This window comes from Microchirus variegatus (assembly GCF_963457635.1).
Source record: "Microchirus variegatus genome assembly, chromosome: 19".
NCBI lineage: Eukaryota > Metazoa > Chordata > Actinopteri > Pleuronectiformes > Soleidae > Microchirus > Microchirus variegatus.
The window spans coordinates 6,009,191-6,025,729 of record NC_139820.1 but is presented as its reverse complement, the minus strand read 5'-3'; the positions used below and the strand labels follow the sequence as shown (position 1 = coordinate 6,025,729).

The following is a 16,539-nucleotide window of genomic DNA, read 5'->3' as shown; positions in this document are numbered from 1 at the left end:
ACAGGAAAGAATGTAATTATGCTGATCCGTCAAGAAGGAAGCATTTATTTGAGGAGCTCCAGCGCCACTAATTGTCAGTGTATTTCCCTGATTTGAGTAATTAAGGACTTCTTAAGGCTGCCGTTTGGTTTTTGGATGAAAAACGAGTTGCTGTGCAAACAGGACCTGCGTCCTTTATGACATGCTTTTGCAGAGCGGGAGGGGTTTTGATTTTTATTATTTTTTTTCCACCAGCCATATTTGAATGTTTATCCGTTTTTCCTTGAACTGCGTCCGACATCGCGTGCCAGGCCGGAGGAGGAGAAGCGGTCGTCAACAATGCCGCGTTAGCTAGCGCTTCGGCCCTCTGCAGATGGCACCGTTGAAGGCACCGCTTGTTATCTGTCGTTAGCGTGTTAGCTCCCAACCCCCCGTCGCACAGAATGACCACTGTTCATTAGCTTGCAGTTTGTGAAGCATCTACACACACACACACACACACATCCGACATGCCTCTTGGCCCTGTCAGCTGTTTGAACATGTTTTTCCCTCTGCCTTATTTGTTTCATCGCGCAGTGGAGTTCACATGATATCATAAGGTCATTGTGAGTTTTTATTTATAGGTCTAGCCGCAAAAACGTTGCGCAACACACGCTGGATTTATTCGGTCGGATAATGGATCGACTTTGCGAGGGGTTGTTTTTGTGTCCTGTAGCGACGGCTCACCTGATTGTGTTAGAATTTTTTTTTACAATGGCTTTCTGTGTGAAGGAGGCTGAAAAGTAAACAAGTGTGTGAGGGTCAGCGTTTCAGATAAGGGAAAAGGATAAAGCGGTGAGTTTTTTGGTCAGGCGCCGTACAGACACAAGATTGATCTGTGCAGTTCGGGCTGCAGCTATCGACTATTTTTGTAATTGAGTATTCCACTAATTATTTTCCGTGGACACAAAATTATTATTATTATTTATTTTTAAAGGCGCCACATGTAAGAATGTGGCCAAAAACGGTTACTACATTCAAATTCAAAATACAGAGGTCTTTTAGGTTTCGTTTTCTGACGTAACTGGCAACCCGTGGTTGCTCGGCAGCTGAGACTCTACTGACTGCAATGATTGGTTGACGGCGGTAGGTGGCGCCACATGCCAAAACATAAACATGATTTGCAGTCTGCAAAATAATTTTTTAATGCAAATATTTTGTCTGTACTGTTGTTGTTGGTGAGTTCAGTTTGTTATATGAACATTATTCCTGAGTCTCTGTGACATATTAGGAGGATTTTACGGCCAGTTGATTTAGATTTATTACATAATGCACCTTTAAAATCGAGTATTCTACCGATGAGTCCTACGGTAAATTAGCTAAAGTCAATGTTCACGTTAGCATATGCTGGCAGCGTTAGCAACAGGATGCTATCGGCTGAGGATCATTGAGGACGTGCTGTCGTTTTTGCCCCTATTGGCGGTGCCCGCGCGCACCGCCCCGCACTCCATATGCTAGCTGCCATGTTCTCTCACACCGCTCAGTTAGAGGCTGACACTGTGCTGAGGCATCTCCACACACACGCACGCACACACACACACACACACCATATAGTGGCCTTGTGTCCAGTTCATTTCAGGGGAGTGTGTGATATATATAAAGATTGACTGTATGTGCGGCTGCATTCCACGCAGTGACCCCCTCAAACTCCCCGCCGCCCTCCTCCTGAAATGTCAAATCGCCGCAGATGGATTTCTATACGGACAGTAGCTTAAAGAAGAAGACGCTGCTGTTGGCCTTAAAGGGAGCTGATGGTTCAAACTGTGACGTGGGGGGGGGGGGGGGGGTAGGGGTGGGGGGCAGTAGATGAAGCTCTCAGTGTCTGTCTACGGGACAGCTGAGGCCGTCTGGGAGTCTCATGGCTGCAGCTGGGGCCGAGGTCTGGAGTCTGGAGCTGTGGGCCGTTAGAGGAGGGCCGAGCCGCGAGCGCGCGCGCGTGCGTGCATGTGTGTGTATGCGCGTGCGTGCCGTCATTTGCATGATAAACAATTTAAGATATGCACAGGGACACCGTCGCTTGTCTCCAGATTATGGATGGCCCAGAAAAAAAAAAAAAAAAAAAAAAAAAAAAAAAAGAGCAGATGACAGATTCTCACACCCGGAGATGTCATCGCAGCGTTAAAAAAAAGTGTAAAACTGGATTTGTCTCGCGGTGTATAATCACTATTAGTGGATGCATAGTTTTAATTTACATTCATTACGCTTGCCGGACTGAATGCGATTGTTATCGGCGCGATAAATGATTGTTTGCGTCCTCCAAGCGTTGACTAATGGCAGCGCGGTGCTTTTCATTGTTATGATTTAGGACTCTATAGGCTTCATCCACATGTCCCACATATACCATAATTAGTATTTTTTTTTTTTTTTTTTAGATTTACAAATCGTGCCTCATTTCTATTTTCTCATCTCACGCTCTCTTGCTGCCGTGACCTGTATTTATCCTGCCCAGCATTAGCACCTCTTCCATTCTCACCAGCGCAAAAACCCCCGCACGTGATAATGAGGCCATTGTAGCCGGTGGCGAGGAAACCGACCGCCATCGCACACTTCTGCCTCCATTGTAACGTGCACTGTGAATCGATACTGAGTTAATTATGCCGGCGAGAAGGGAAAACATTCTAATAGCGGGAGCGGTATTTTTCTTGTAACACCTCTCTGTGGTCCGTTACTGTATGTCTTGTCTCTTTGCAGCAGCTTGCCCGTCCTGTTTGTCCCTGTGTGTTGTGGAGACAAAGGTATTTAGCAGGCTCCGCGTTGGCACGGTGCCACCTTTCTCCGAACCAAACCACCAGCTCCCCACCTCCCTCTCATAAGCACACATGTGCACACTCAGTATCTCTGTGTCCACTCGCAGTGTGGCTCTACTGCAAGTTCGCGTGCCTTTGTACCAGCGATCACGATAATTGATACCATTCATCGATTGTTACATCAATCGTCAACTGTTTTGATCGTCGATTAATCGGCTTTTAAGCGTTTTTTCGCGATTAAAAGAAGATTTCTGATCGTTTCTTTGCTCCACGCAAGAAAAGAAATCATTAAAACGGAATCATTTTGGTTTGCGGACAAACACAAGACGTTCGAGAACATCGCCAATTCCACGTTTGGCGAACGCCGATCAACGTTTCTTCCGTCATTTTATGGACCAAACGATTCATCGATTGAATGAGAAAATAACCGTTAGTTGGTGCTCTACGCCCTTAGAAATAAGGGTTCCAAAGGTGTTCTTCGACAAGGGCTGAGGTTCTACCTGGAACCATTTGTTTTTCAAGGGTTCTTGGTCACGCTAATGGTTCCAGGAAGAGCCATTTTGATCCAGGGTTTTAAAAGGGTTCTTGGTAACACTAAGGGTTCCAGGTGGAACCAAAAAGCATATTGGATGCCAGTGATAATGAGGCCATCAAATTAGGGTTATCTAACCCTAAACCTCCAATTAGGGTTATCTAACCCTAACCCTCGTATAAAGGTCATCAAACCCTAAACCTCCAATTAGGGCCATCTAACCCTAACCCTAACCGGCTAATATATCAATACAAACTCTATTGTCTGACTCTAATTTACAGCTGCTTATAGAATCAGTCTCATTTTCTGACGAGAACAGGAATGGGTTTATTTTTTTGCGAAGGATGAATTTTTCACACACAGGACAGTATATATATATTTTTTTATATTCCGACACACGAGCTCTAAACGCCCACCAAATTGTCGTCGGCGGAGATTCGTCAGCTTTTTGTTGTCGGATTGAGTGTCAGTGGCTTTTGGTCCGCGCTCGAGTGCCCCCCCGTTTATAGTGGATGTCGAGTGCGAACGCGGTGTTAAACTAACTTTATCGCGCGTTTGTGCACACGTGAGTGTGTGAGTGTGTGGTTTCTGACCACTCCAACCATTTATAGCTTTTTATGTGTGTGTGTGTGTGTGTGTGTGTGTGTGTGTTCGAGAGAGAGAGAGAGAGCATGTATATCAGGCTGTTTGTTAAAGCTTTACTTCCCTGGGTGTGTAGGCTCAACATGAAAGGGTCTTTGACTTGGCAAGCTTCGCCTGAGGACACCCCTCTGTGGACCATGCCAGGCCAGTCTTGGCACTGAGCGCTGGGCTTGAGGGACGGGCTGGGCTTAAATATGTGTGTGTGTGTGTGTGTGTGTTGAGAGCAAGGTAGAGGGGAGATATCTGTGTTGTGTGTTAAAGCGATGTTTAGTGGGTTTATAGGAAACAGGATTTAAGATGAGGTGGCGACTGTGTGTGTGTGTGTGTGACTGACAGCGGGGAGTGTATGTGTACTTAAGGGTAGGTATGCATTCGACTGTTAGTGTGTGTGTGTGTGTCCTCGGGGGCTTCCTGTGTCTCTGTTTGTCTTCTAACAACCCCGCTACGACAGCCTCGGGCCATTCAGGTGGAGGCTAGTTCAAGTATGCGCACACACACACACACACATATAGGTACACACACATGCATGCACAAAAAAGGGCTTAAAGGTGCAATACGTAATAAATCTAAAGCAACTGGACATAAAATCCTCCTAATATGTCACAGAGGACCAGGAATAATGTTCATATAACAAACTGAACTCACCAACAACAACAGGACAGAAACATTTTTGCATTAAAAACAATATTTTGCAGACTGCAAATCAGCTGCCGAGCAACCGCGGGTTGCCAGTTACGTCAGAAAACGAAAAACCTAAAAGACCTCTGTGTTTTGAATTTAAATAGTAGTAACCGTTTTTGGCCACATTCTTACATATGGCGCCTTTAAATGTACACACACACACCTGTTATGAACACAACAATATGCAACCCTCCCCACTCATACATGCACACGCGTGCACACATACGGCGTAAAAACCCCCCTCCTGTGCAACTGTTTTGTCTGTAGTAAATGTGCTTTGGCAGAGGCCCCGTGATGTGTTGTGAGCTGATGAGATCTGTCAGAAACATATGATCCTTATTTTAGCCCCCTCCCCTCCGTTTTTTCCCCCCGTCGCGCTCGCTCGCTCGCTCTCTCTCTCTCTCACTCACGCTCTCCAGTAGTTTGTCTCGAGGGAGTGGAAACTCTAAGTTTTTGGCTGCATTTAGCGCGTCTGCACCTCTCAAAGGCTTCCAACATCCACTCTAGACCTCATTCTCACTCTTGCAAAATTTGGCTGCCGTGCAGAAGACACACACACACACACACTTTTTTTTCTTCTTCTATCCCCACTTTCTAACCCACTGTCAACAGCCTTGTTTGTCCACGGTATCCTCAGAAATAAGCGTGTCCTAGACGCTGTCCTGTCAATAGCGTGGCAGGCAGTCACATCGCAAAGGGGGTCAGGGGGGGAGGTCACCTGACAGCGTCAGGGCCTGTCACGCCAGACGTCGGCTTCACCACCTGCAGGTTAATGACTTTATTTTTAGACGGAAAAAGAAACTGAAAAAGAAGAAGAAGAAGAAAAAAAAAATAACGTGCCTTTGATAACAGCTGTAGCTCAGGAAGTGGTGTGTGGGAGCAACATGGACAGAAGTGAGGAAGAGGAACAGAGACTTTCTCCTTTTAGTCCTGATTCAGGTCACTGGTTAAAACATTTTTTTTTTCATTATTATTTAGCTCTTTGGAGCTTACTATACAAGTTTTTGGTGCTTTCCATTAAAAGTCACACTTTTTTTCATCAAAAGAGTTGCAAAAATGAATAGAAAATATAGTCGAGACATTGACAAGATTAGTAATAATGATTTTTAGTCAAAATAATCATTTGCCCTTTCGTCATAGAACCAGCAAAACTGTTTTCAGCTGCGCTAACATAATTGCACAAGGGTTTTCTAATCATCCAATAGCCTTCTAATGCGATTAGCAAACAGAATGTACCATTATAACACAGGAGAGATGGTTGCTGGAAATTGGCCTCTATACACCTATGTACATATTCCATTAAAAACCAGATGTTTGCAGCAAGAATAGTCGTTTACCACATTAACAATGTATAGAGTGTATTTCTGACTCATTTAATGTTATATTCATTGAAAAAGAGTGTTTTTCCTTCAAAAATAAGGATATTTCTATGTGACCCCAAACTTTTGAACGGTAGTGTACTAGGGAAGGACATAAATATTTGATTATATAGTTAATTTGATGATTGATACTTATATTAAAGTTACTCAAAATCGGAAAAAAAAAAACATTTACGATGTTTCTTGAATGCATCTCGTTAGATTTGGTGATGGTTGCTGGAAATGGGCCTCTATACACCTATGTACATATTCCATTAAAAACCAGACGTTTGCAGCTAGAATAGTCGTTTACCACATTAACGACGCATAGAGTGATTCATTTAATGTTATATTCATTGAAATTGACATTTCTAAGTGACCCCAAACTTTTGAACGGTAGTGTATCACAAACTCGGCGTGTCACTTCAACCTCTTGCCTTCTCTGTTATGACTGTCGTGTTTGTCGACGTGCCGCTGAAAGAGCTGTTGCTTTGTCTTTCTCACACCCACGGGGCGATAATGCTGAGGCCATGGGACAGACACAGGGACACAAGACCCCCCCCCCCCCCCAACCCCCCCTACCATGTTAGTATGAACCCAATGACTCTGGTCACTATCTGTCCCACTGCAGAGACCAGTGCTGGGCTTGGCCTGTGTCAGTGGGTGTGTGTGTGTGTGTGCACGCGAGTCCATTTGTACCTTTTGTGTGTGGGTGGGTGGTCGTCAACAGCTGTGTCTCACCAGCCTTATCTCCACCACAGAGATATGGCACAGAATGGGCCCCTGTGTCTGACGTTGCACTTGTGAAGACCCACACTCCTCTCGCTGTGTGTCTGCTGCAGCACTTCTTCATAAATGCATACTAATAGGTTGCTGTATTCCTATGGGGGGGGTTGCATCCAAAAGCTTATTGCCTCCTAATAGCTCAAGTTAACTGTGCATTTGATCTTAGATTCAAATCCCATGTCTTTTAAACGACGATCAGAAGATAGGGCCTTCATTCATTTTTTAAGAGAGTGTTAATTTGGTTATTAGAAGCACTCTAGGCTATGTGGTGCTGCTTCTTTTTTTTGCTACTCTGCAGTTTGGACGCAGAAAAATGCATGCAGGCAAAAATTCACGGCCGATGAGCCGAACACATGCAGCTCCACTACCATCACCCACACCAATCTGACCCCCAGCCCTCGTCATACATAGACATATACCCACACACACACACTCCTGTCCCTGGCACCCTTTACTTTAGCAGGCTGAATCTCACAGATAACATGCTGGCGCCCTCATTTAAATTTGAAGCGCTTCTTTAATCTTCAAAGGCCTGATTGCTTTATGAATATGCATGGACTGAGCTGACTCTCAGTTCATTACCTTGTTGTAAATTCTAATGACCATTAGGGCCCTGCGCGGTAATTGCCAATTGTTTTGCATTTTTGATTAGCCCATTACCGGAGCGCATTCTGAACATGTCTGCCCTGCCTGCCTGCCAGGCCAAGGCGAGAGGCGAGGGAGGGAGGGAGGGAGGTGTGCTCGTGTGAGAGTATGAAAGCAGGTAGCATACATTTCGAGACCTTGCTTAAAGTGTTTTTGCAGAGGCAAGAATTGTGCATGTGTGAATGTTCCCCAATCAACCGCTGTCCACGTTGTTTCTGCGGGAGCTTGAGTGCAATTGCTTGTACCTGGCTGCGTTCACGTCAGGCCGAGTTGTTAGCATTAGCCGCGTGCATGGACGTCCACCTCGCTGTGTGTGTACATGTCCCAAGTTTGCATAAAGCTATTCAAGGGAGGGAGAGGTGTGCTAGTGTGAGAATATGAAGCAGCTAGCATACATTTTGAGACCTTTTGCCTCGGCAAGAATTGTTTGAATGTTCCCTAACAACCGCAGTCCAGGAGCTTGAGTGCAATTGCTTGTACCTGGCTGCGTTCACGTCAGGCCGAGTTGTTTGTTAGCGTTAGCGTTAGCCAAGTGCGTGAACGTCCACCTCGCCTGTGTGTGTTGTACATGTCCACCAAGTTTGCATAAAGCTGTTCAAGGGAGGGAGGTGTGCTAGTGTGAGCGTATGAAGCAGCTAGCATACATTTCGAGACCTTACTTAAGCTGTTTTTGTCAAGGAAGGGGGAAAAAAAGTGGAAGGCAAGAATTGAGGATGTTTGAATGTTCCCTAATCAACCGCTGTAGAGGAGCTTGAGTGCAATTGCTTGTACCTGGCTGCGTTCACGTCAGACCGAGTTGTTTGTTAGCGTTAGCCGCTTTCGTGGACGTCAACCTCGCTGTGTGTTGTACATGTCCTAAGTTTGCATAACGCTATTCAAGGGAGGGAGAGGTGTGCCAGTGTGAGCGTATGAAGCAGCTAGCATACATTTGGAGACCTTGCTTAAGCTGTTTTTGTCAAGGAAGAGGAAAAAACGTGGAAGGCAAGAATTGAGGATGTTTGAATATTCCCTAATCAACCGCAGTCCGCGTTGTTTCTGCGGGAGCTTGAGTGCAATTGCTTGTACCTGGCTGCGTTTGTTAGCGTTAGCCGTGAGCGTGGACAGCAACCTCGCTGTGTGTTGTACATGTCCAAAGTTTGCATAAAGCTATTCAAGGGAGGGAGAGGTGTGCTAGTTTGAGAGTATGAAGCCGCTAGCATACATTTTAAGACCCTTTTGCCACAGCAAGAATCGTGGATGTTTGAATGAGCTTGAGTGCTATTGCTTGTACCTGGCTGCGTTTACGTCAGACCGAGTTGTTTGTTAGCGTTAGCGTGGACGTCCACCTCGCTGTGTGTGTGTGTGTGTGTACTTGTCCCAAGTTTGCATTAAGCTATTCAAGGGAGGAAAGGGGGGGGGGGGGCGGGCGGGTATGTCTGCTCGTGCGTTCCCGATCCACGCCGTGAGGACTTATGAAAGATTAATGGCTCCGAGCAGAGTGGCATCACCCTGCTACAACTTGATAACATCTAATGGATAATTTAGCACTCTAAAACCGGCAGACTGGTCCCACTCTATGGCAAGGCAGGAGAGGACAGCAGCTGCTGGGCTTTTGGGGCCATCGCTATGGCTCTTTGTCAAGGAGCGAGAGGGCGGCTTGAAAGCAGGAGGAAGAGAGGGAGTGAAAAAGGCAGGAAGAGGGATGGAAAATGTGTGTGTTTGTGTGTGTGTGTGTCCCTGACACAAGTCCTGGTCCTTCTCCCAGGAGTGTTGAGCGGTGAATAGTCAGACCTTGTATTAATTTTGCTTTATCTGGCCCTTTAAGGACATGCGCCATAACATAACATGTAACTCTTGAAATAGTCCTTTGCCAGTGGATGTGGTTGGAACAGGAGCTTCATCAAGGAAGACACACAAGGCAATTTACCCGCTCGGCACTTAGCGTCATCTCTGCAAATCATTTCAGCGGATTACAAAACAATAACAACCCCTAACACAACATTTCACTTTGTTTAATTGGAGCAAATCTAAAGCGAACCCAAGAATAGCCGCTACATTTGCTTAGAGGTAGTCGAGCCGCGCGTCTGAACAGACGGGCACACCTTAACGTGAGCGTTGACATTTAGACACCAGAGTTTGATTAATTGCAATCGCACGATAAAGAGTAGAAATAATTGACCCTCGCTGATGTAAACAGACGGGGGAATTGATATTAGAAACACTTTACGCTCGAGCAGCTCCGCAAGTCGCCGCGATCGTAACGCGAATCGTTTAATTGCCTGGCGCTCTTCTTCCTCGGTGGTGTCCTGACTTTGACATATAAGTGTTTCCCAATAACAAACCTGCGCGTGAACGGGAAATATCATTGCAAGCGTTAATGCAGCGGGATGTTGGTATGAATGGGTGCCTTTTGTCTGCTTGGTCTCTTTCTCTTACCTCTCTCATATCTCTGTAATGTTTACACGCCGCTCTCAGTCAGTTCCACTGTCACTCTCTTATTCCCAGACTATTAAGCTGTTGACAGTTTGGTTAATCGTGCCACAGTTTGACTGCAGGGGAGTCACAGAGAGAGAGAGAGAGAGAGAGAGAGAGAGGGGGTCAGCGGAGTCCATCGCCGAAGTGTGGAGGGAAAGTGGCCTGCATGTGCGTGTGCGTGCCACCCCCTCGCTCCGTGGCACGCCTTCATGTCGGCATTTTTGTCTCGTTTTAACAGGAGAAGGGGAGGGTGGCAGATGAGGAGGGCGGGGGGGGGGGGTGGTCGGTCTTGGAGGGGGCCCACAAACACACAATGGGGAAATTGTCCGTGCCTGGGGATCAGCGAGAGCAAGTTTGCAGCCTGGCCGGTCGCTCTACACTACCGTTGAAAAGTTTGGGGTCACCTATATGCATTTTTTCAGGTCTTTTCCATTAAAAGTCAGCACTTTTATTCATCAAAAGAGTTGCAAAATGAATAGAAAATATAGATTAGAAATAATGATTTTCGTCAAAGAACCAGCAAAACTGTTTTCAGCTGCTGCACAAGGGTTTTCTAATCATCCAATAGCCTTCAAACGCTATTAGCAAACACAATGTACCATTAGGACACTGGAGAGATGGTTGCTGAAAATGGGCCTCTACACTCTTAGAAATAAGGGTTCCAAAAGGGTTCTACCTGGAACCATTTGCTTCTGAAAAACCCTTTCCCGAAGAAAGGGTCTTTTCAAGGGTTCTTGGTAACACTGATGGTTCCAGTAAGAACCGTTTTGATCCAGAGAACCCTTTAAAGCCCCATTTCTTGAACAAAGAGTTTTAAAAGGGTTCTTGGTGGAACCCTCCAAAAGAGTTCCAGGGGGAAACTTCATAAAAAGGTTCTACCTGGAGCCATAAACGGTTCTCCTATGAGCCGAAGAACCTTATATGGTCCTACTTGGCACTTTTATTTCTAAGAGTGTAGGGTCTGCTTGGGTTAGGGTTGGGTTAGGGCAACATCTAGGGTTAGGTCCAGTTGAGGTTGCACGTTCTTGATTGAGTTCTAAGTTCAGAGTTCTAAGAGTGCATACACCTATGTACAGATTCCATTAAAAACCAGACGTTTGCAGCTAGAATAGTCGTTTACCACATTAACAATGTGTAGAGTGTATTTCTGATTCATTTAATGTTATATTCATTGAAAACAAAGGGCTTTCCCTTCAAAAATAAGGCAATTTCTACGTGACCCCAAACTTTTGAACGGTAGCGCATGTCCAGCACACGTACAGATTGAGAGATGTAGCAGCAGCAATGCCGGCTATGGCCAGAGGAGTCTCAGCAGACAGCATGATAGATGGCTTTGTTAAAGGGTCCCAGGGTGTCCCCTGAACTTGAAGCACTCTGTTTATCTTGAATAGGAGTGAGTGTTGGAGGAGGGAGGGAGGGAGGGAGGGAGGAGGAGGAGGAGGAGGAAGAAAGGGAATGATATAGCTTTCAGGGGAAGGGGAAAGAAAAAGGTGGGGGGGTGGTGGTGGTGGTGGATGAGGGGAGAGTGAGGGCCTGTATCTGGGCAGGCCTGGCTTTGGGGGTTGGGGAGGTTAAGGGCGGGTCGTGAGCAGGCACGGCTGCTGGAGACACAGAGCACAGGGGGATGGGGGGGGGGATGGGGGGGCCGGGCTCTCGTCGTAGCTGTCCATTAACAGATGAACTTGGCAATGGTCCAGGCCTCAAAGGTCTAACACACACATGCACGGACGCATGTACACACACACACACACACACACACACACACACACACATGCAGGCATGGATGCATGGTACCTGCAGCCCGTGGATGGAATGCCACCGCGGTTCATTCTTTTTTGTCCGGAGGTGTAAGAGGACACGTCGCCCCCCCCCCCCCCCCCCCTCCCCGTTCACCTATGTCAGAACCAGTTCAGACCGGTTAGCCAGAGTCAGGCCAAAGGAGGCAAAAAACGGACAGGCCCTTGCTGCCTGGTTCCTCCCTATCCAACTCTTTGTCTCTCCTCGTCTCCTTCACCTCCTCTGTTTTCCAGGCTTTAGAGGAGGAAAACAGAGAGAACCTCTAACCTGAGGGCACAGGACAATGCGGCGGAGAGAGAGAGAGAGAGTGTGTGTGTGTGTGTGTGGGGGGGGGGGGGTTGGCTGAAAAAAAGAAGCGAGGGAGCGTGGGAACAACAGCGAGAGACGAATGGATCCGGTCGTAAACAGGGTTGGGAAGAGGAGGGAAAAAAAAAAAAAAAAAAAGTGTTGTGCTTGTTGTTGGTGCTCTCGCGTCTTGATGGGGCAACATGAGCTTAGCTGCCGCCGCCGCTATTGTGTACTGACAACATCGCAGCAAAACACGAGAGCGGTGAAAACTTGATATGGAACGTGTACATAATGTTAGCAAAGATAGATGCGCGGGTCCGTTTCGTCGCATACGTACACGTGCGGCAGTAATGGAAATCACGTCGGACAAACGGTGTTTTGTGTTTGTAAAAGCCATGAAATATGGACGCTGGCCCACCAATGACACTTGGTCCTGTTAGCTTAACTGTTAGCAAAGATGGTGGGACACTGTTTACACCGGACACTGGCCCACCAATGACACTTGGTCCTGTTAGCTTAACTGTTAGCAAAGATGGTGGGACACTGTTTACACCGGACACTGGCCCACCAATGACACTTGGTCCTGTTAGCTTAACTGTTAGCAAAGATGCTGGACATTGTTGACACCAGACACTGTCCCACCAATGATACTTGGTCCTGTTAGCTTAACTGTTAGCAAAGATGCTGGACACTGTTTACACCGGACACTGTCCCACCAATGATACTTGGTCCTGTTAGCTTAACTGTTAGCAAAGATGGTGGGACACTGTTTACACTGGACACTGGCCCACCAATGACACTTGGTCCTGTTAGCTTAACTGTTAGCAAAGATGCTGGACACTGTTTACACCGGACACTGGCCCACAAATGACACTTGGTCTGAGCCTTGGTCCGAGGCTCGAAACTGCGCTAACGCGATTTCCACGACTTTTTAGACCGGTGTCCAGTGTAAACGGTGTCCGCCATCTTTGCTAACAGTCCCCGCTAGCTGGAGGAAGCGTCACCGTTGGGCACGTAGCAAAACAAAAAGAATGAAGATATTTCTCGACTCAGGGGAAACTGAGGTTGGGAAGCACAATTCTTCAAAAATACTAGCCGTATTCTCGTAACACTAAGCTAAATACAAAGCGGTGAAGTACTCCTTTAATCTGTGTCCATCTTCTCTTCTTGCAAACCGCTGACGCGGAATAATTGGTTTGTTAAAAAGTGAGAAATGTGAGTTTTGAAGGCGCGATGATGTGCACGAGCAGAGTGTTAGGTGTCACCTTTTTTGTAGTTTCGCAGTTGAATTCTTCATGAATTGTGAGTATGCGACGGTTAGCACGTCGGGAACCTGGTGAGGGCCCTAGAGTTGGCACTGGACGCTTGGTCCAGACCTGATTTTGTGATGAGGGCAAGTTGTGCAAGAGCGAGTTGCACATATGCACATGCAAGCTGCAGGGCAAAGCACGGCTAATGTATGTTTGCGTGCGTGCAACTCATTTGCATGTATCTCACACATGCTCACATTAATTTGTTATTTATAAAAGGAGGTTTTCCACACCCCCCCCCCCCCCCCCCCCCCCCCCCCCCCCCCCCCCCCCCCCCACATTTGTTCCTTCTTCTGTTGCTCTATTTCTGAGAAACATTTTTTTACACGACTTGCGTGGCTACTTTCGTGCAACAGAATATTGTGTGTGTGTGTGTGTGTGTGTGTGTGATGAGGCTGTTTTTTTTATAATGCCCCCCTGGAAATTTGCATATGTATATGCCGCAGATTGTATGAGAAGAGCTCTCACACTTAGAGCAGTTGGGTTGGGGAGGGCGATGGGTGGTGGGCATTGCAAGGGTTGTGTATAGTTTATGTGTGAGTGTGTGTGTGTGTGTGTTTGCATGTTCCGGGGGGGGGGTCGTGTTGGCGTTTTCACCCCCCCCCCCCCCACTTTCCAGACAAAGCCGGCCACTGCTCCCAGATGGTAGTCTGCTCTCTTCGGCCATGTGTCTGCTGTGTGTGTGTGTGTGTGTGGACACAGAGAGAGTGAGGGAGAAATTAGCAAGTGAGAGTGTGTGTGTGTGTGTGTGTGTGTGTTCTACAGCTGAAACCATTATTAATCGATTTCTACATTAAATCGTCCACTATTTTGATAGTCGATTCATCGCGTTGAAGCTTTTTTGTCACGATCAAAACAAGATTTCTGATCGTTTCAGCGTCTTAAAAGTGAATATTATCTTCGTTTCTTTGCTCCACGTCACAAAGAAATCATTAAAAACTGAATCATTTTGGAGACATTGGAGAACATCGTCATTTCCACGTTTGACAAACACCGATTGTGTTCTTTGTGCCTCGTTGTAGAGGATTAGATGAAGAAGCTTTTAAATATGGTTTATTTGAAAGGGCGCAGGTGAGGAACTGAGCAATTCTTTGGTGACTAGGGGTCAGCACATCTGGATTATGGATTAATCTTGACAGAAAGACATGGCACATGCTTCAAATCTGAGGAAGAATAGTGAATAATCAGAGCAGGATGGGTGTACTATCTACAGACAATCTGAGTTGTCTGTAGATGTCCACTACACTCTTAGAAATAAGGGTTCTTAAGTGTCCTTCTACAAGGGCTGAGGTTCTACCTGGAACCAATTGCTTCTGAAAAACCCTTTCCCGAAGAAAAGGGGTTTTTCCAAGGGTTCTTGTTAACACCAATGGTTCCAGTAAGAACCATTTTGATCCAGAGAACCATTTTGAAACCCCTTTCCGAAAAGGGTTCCAGGTGGAACCTTCATAAAAAGGTTCTCAAACGTCCCAAGCGTCTCTCTCAGAGAGTGATAAGGCTCTGATATTCAACATTCTGGTCCCGTCTCCATCCTTGAATCCCCCTTTGGAGCCCGTATGATAAAACAGGAGCCTGCAGCCCTGTTGAGTAAAGGCTATCTATCGCTTGGACCGACTCAAGCTTCTTTGACCTTGATGTTCCCCCCCCCTTGTATCGGCAGACATAAACATGGCTCTCGCATCCAAACACACAGTCAGTAGAGGAAGTCATCGTCTGTGTGATGTCTTTTTCTTTCTCCTAGGTAAAAAAAAAGGGAGTGAGTTCAAAATCACGTGAACCCAAATGGTGTGCATGTCGTCTCTGTCATACCGGTCCGACTGGTTCTCTCTCTGTCTCCCGTTTCCTTGGACCAGGCAGTATTTAGTTATCACGCGAGAGAAAAGCGGCACTTCCTTATGACAACCCTTCACCCCCCGTGGTTCAAAGTGCCAAGTTTATTGAGGCAAGGCCCTTCTCTGCCAGCGAGCGTTTAGCTGGCAGCGAGCGCTTTCCATGCTGGACATGCCCTGTTCTCCCCAGGCTCTGGTATTGCCGTGGTCTGCCAAGTTTGCAGGGCCAGATTGCCTGTAATAGGCCTGCCATTTCCCTCTCATCATCTGTCAGCACTCTGGATCCAACTGCATGGTCCAAAGAGGGCTACCACTCTCCAATTAAAAGGTTAATTTGCCCTCGCCGCGTTCCCTCCTCTCTACAGCTTGACACGTCTTCATTAGCAGTCATTTGTGCTTCTGTGTTGCGTTTTCCTTTATTGTTCCGTCTTTCTTTTTCTTCAAGTAATCTCGCTTATGCCTAAACTCTGTAAAATTGTCCAGTGGGATTTTTTTTTGTTTTTTTGCTGAGTCATATTTGATCTATTCCTGGGAGTGCGAGAGTCATTCATCTTCAGATCCACACCGCACTTATTAATGTCACCGAAATTAAACTGAAGATTAAGTAAGAGTACTTTTTTTTGGGGGGGGGGGGGGGATTATACTGATTTGCTTTATTGGTCGGAATGACACGAGATGATGGGTAATATTTTAATGTGTGAAAATGAAGCCAGCAGCAGTTTGTGTCAATATTTAAACCTTTAAGGTACGCATCAAGAAAAAAAGCAATCATATTCACCTATATATACACATATATACACACACACATATATATATACATAGATACACACACATATGCACTTATATATATACATATATACACACACATATATATATACATATATACACACATAAATATACATATATACACATATATATATACACCCACACATATATATATATACACACATATATACACATATATATATATATATATATATACACACATATATTTATATATACACACACATATATACATATACACACATATATATGCATATATACACATATATATATACATATACATAGATACACACATAAATATGTATATATATATACACATATATATATACATATATACACACACACACAGATATATATATATCTTATTATTTTTTTAATTATACACTACAGTTTTTCCAGTCCTCTACCAAACGGTTGAGACGTCTGTTCCTAATAGAAGTACAACATTTAGAACAAGTCATATTGTACTGCAATTTCTTGACCAATTTTACTCACTCACAACTATGTTTGGTGGCATGAGCATTGCATAACTACACCAAACGGTAGAGATGTGACTGAGAGTGTGCTCCACCAAATGGTTGCGAGCACCTTTAAAGGGTTAAAACAGCAAAAACCACAAAGTCCGGTCCTCGTGAAGTTGCCAGACAAATCCAGCAGACTTTTTTTTTT

The 16,539-nt window shown here is 45.7% G+C and overlaps 1 protein-coding gene across 1 annotated transcript in view; it reads left to right on the top strand.

Moving 5' to 3' along the window:
* LOC310940930 (B-cell lymphoma/leukemia 11A-like) overlaps positions 1–16,539 on the top strand; it is a gene marked incomplete at both ends in the record, with an annotated part of 37,465 nt that overhangs the window by 4,069 nt on the left and 16,857 nt on the right. The window lies entirely within an intron of this gene.